Below are 3,168 nucleotides of genomic sequence, written 5' to 3'. Positions count from 1 at the left end.
GAAGGAGGGGGAGGAGGAGAGGGGAAGAAGGAGGAGGGACAGAGGAAGGAGGAGGAGGGGGAGGAGGAGAGGGAGGAAGGGGAGGGGGAGGAGGATGAGGGAGGAGGAGGAGTGCAGGAGGAGGAGGGCAGGAGGAGGAGCAGGAGGAGGAGGGGAGGAGGATGAGGAAGGAGGATGAGGGGGAGGAGGAGGGGAAGGAGGGGGAGATGAGAAGGAGGAGGAGTGGGATAGGAAGAGGAGGAGGGGGAGGGCAAGGAGGAAATGAGAATGAGGAGGAGGAGAGGAGGAGGGTGAGGAGAAGAAGGAGGAGCACAAGGAGGAGGAGGAGGTAGAGGAGGAGGGTAAGGAGGATCCGAGGAGGAGGAGGTAGAGGAGGAGGGTAAGGAGGATCTGAGGAGGAGGAGGATGCAGCCTCTGTGCAGCAGCGAGAGGAAGGCAGCCAAGATCAGGGGTCCCCAGGCAGCTGCCACCCTAGGGGGATGACTAAGGGAGGTCTAGTTCTGCGAGGGCAGCTGGCCGCTCTAGGGGAGGGAGGGAGAAGCTTGCCTGCCGCTGACCAGGGAGGCTTCTGCCACTGAGTCTACCCTTGCCTTTGCTGGAAATCCTACTGGCTGCTCTGTTTGCCCTTTGCTGCTGTATGTGCCAGGCCTCCAGGCCAGGCATAAGCCTGCTGTGCAGGGAGGGATGGGCTAGCTGGGCCTTCCATAGACAACCTGGTCCTCTCGGCAGAGATGCCAGTTCCCAGCATTTCTCAGAGGTGTGACTGAGGCTGAGGAGGGTCCCTCTGGGGTTTGTTTACAGAGGCCAGGAGACCGGGCAGGGACCACCTGGCTGCGCTGTTGTGCACAGCCCTGGAGCCTGTTTGCCCTCCCGTGCCACCCAGAGCATAGCATAAAGGCTCCGCTTCCAGCCTTGAGCCCTGAACACAGAGGTGCAGACCTGCAGGGGAGGCAGCAGCACCTGCCCTGCAGGATGGCCCAGGCTCCCACTAGGCAAGGCTGGGAGAGAGGTGCTTCCCAGGGAGGGCTGGTTTTCCCACAGTGGCCCAAGCTGCACCTCTGCTCAAGTGAGCACCTCAGCTCAGGTGAGTGCCCAGGCAGGAGCTGGGAGGTGCTACTCCCCAGACACTCCACTCACACCATGAAGCTCTTTAAAAGCAAGAGAAGAAAAGAAAGTATTTCTGAGCAGTTCTACAGGCTTGGAAGTCCAAGATCAATGGAAATTTCTATGAGGATTTAGTAATTTTTGCTAAAGCTGGGTGTATTTTTTGTATATTTTCTACAGATTTTGAAGTTTTCAGAAGGATGGGGTCACCAGGGTCTTTTATTCTAATTATTCTAATTGATCACAGTTACAGCTTTCAGAATTATTTTAACATTTTATCTTATAATTGGTATATATAGAAAAATGAGAGTACACTGGCATATTAATGTACTTCTGAGAAACTCTGGAGGAAGTCATCACAATGCACACCACATTTTTAACCTGTTTCAAACAGTATAATTGTGTGTGTGCATTTAAATGCAGCACTTAATGTTCAGTTTTTTTAAACACAGAGGGGAGTGGAGATAACATTTTACAACCACTCATGTCCTTTCCATTCCCTGCACAGTGTTCTACTTGTTCTGCCTGTCACAATGAGGAACTAGGGTAAGGAGACAGAACAGTCATGGGCTTAGGAGCTGCAGAAAATGAAGGAAAATCTCTTATCAAATACAACAATGTCACCAAAACACATGACATCTTTTCTGTGTTAGCTGCTAATTAGTGATTGCCTAGAAGACACCCAAAGCATGTAGGATATTTATTTTGAATTCTTTATTGATAAACACAATATTAACTGTAATAGAAAAAACCCTTTTTCTGTTTTTGGACGTGACAAATGAGTTAAAGAAACAGACAAGTTAAAGAATATCATGGCTTTACCCTTCTCATGCTGGAAGCAGTTTTTTTTAAATAATGAATCACCTCTCTGCATATTTGTTGAATTTTCATTTATATTAGATATCCTATTTATATGCCCTATTAAGTTCAATTTATCAAATTAAGTTCAGAGTTCCAATTCAATAAAAATAATATTTTGTTTAAAATAAGCTAAATATATTTTCTAAAATTAGTCATTGAAGGAGGTGTCAGAGAGGGGAGATAAAATGATTTGAGCCATGGGTGGGCAGAAGGGAAACCCAAAGTTTTTCAAGCAAGAACTCAGGGATTTGAAGCCATGAGTCACCCAAGAACAGAGTGATGGAGGCTATTAGCCTACTGAGATTAGAGGCTTCACTCAAGCCACATTTTTTTTTCTCCTAAGGAAGATCATAGTCACTGATAACTCAAGACCTTAACTTCAAACTGGCTGTAAAATGAAGAGTGAACCACTCAGGCATCGCTTCTTTCCATCATGCAATTTTGAAGATGTCTGGATATTTTTATTTTAATACATACTTATAGAAGTTAAACTTAGAAAAAAACCAAAAGTCAAAATTAGCCTGATTTCTAACTCAACATTTGTCTGACAACTATTTAAAACACAAATAAAAATACTCTGATAAAAATTGTTTTTTGATTAACCTTTGTTTTTCTCAAAGGTGATATCCATGATGATATGATTAGGGTCTGTGTCCCTGCCCAAATCTCATGTTGAATTGTAACCCCCAGTGTTGGAGGAGGGGCATCGTGGGATCAAGGGGGCACACTTCCCCCTTGCTGTTCTCATGATAATGAGTGAGTTCTCACAATATCTTCTAGTTGTTTAAAAGTGTGTATCCTCTCCTTCTTCTCGCTCTTTCTTCTGATCCCGCCATGTAAGGTGTGTTTGCTTCTCCTTCACTTTCCACAGTGAATGTAAGTTTCCTGAGGGCTCCCCAGTCATGCTTCCTGTACAGCCTGCAGAACTGTCAGTCAATTAAACCTTTTTTCTTTATAAATTACCCAGTCTTAGGTAGTTCTTTATAGCAGTATAAGAACAGACAAATACAGAAAATTGGTACCAGAGAAGTGGAATATTACTATAAAGATACCTAGTTGAGAGCTTGCGCTCTGCAGTGAGCCGCGGGCGCACTGCGCTGCCTGGCGGCCTCTCCCGGATTGGAGCCCGCTTCCGGAGGCAGCCCGTTGTCGCCTGCTCGCGCCTGCGCAGCGTCCCGGGCCGAAAGGGCCACTGTGGCGGCC

Source organism: Pongo pygmaeus, chromosome 7 (assembly GCF_028885625.2).
Source record: "Pongo pygmaeus isolate AG05252 chromosome 7, NHGRI_mPonPyg2-v2.0_pri, whole genome shotgun sequence".
Taxonomy (NCBI): Eukaryota; Metazoa; Chordata; class Mammalia; order Primates; family Hominidae; genus Pongo; species Pongo pygmaeus.
This window is presented reverse-complemented; position numbering follows the sequence as displayed.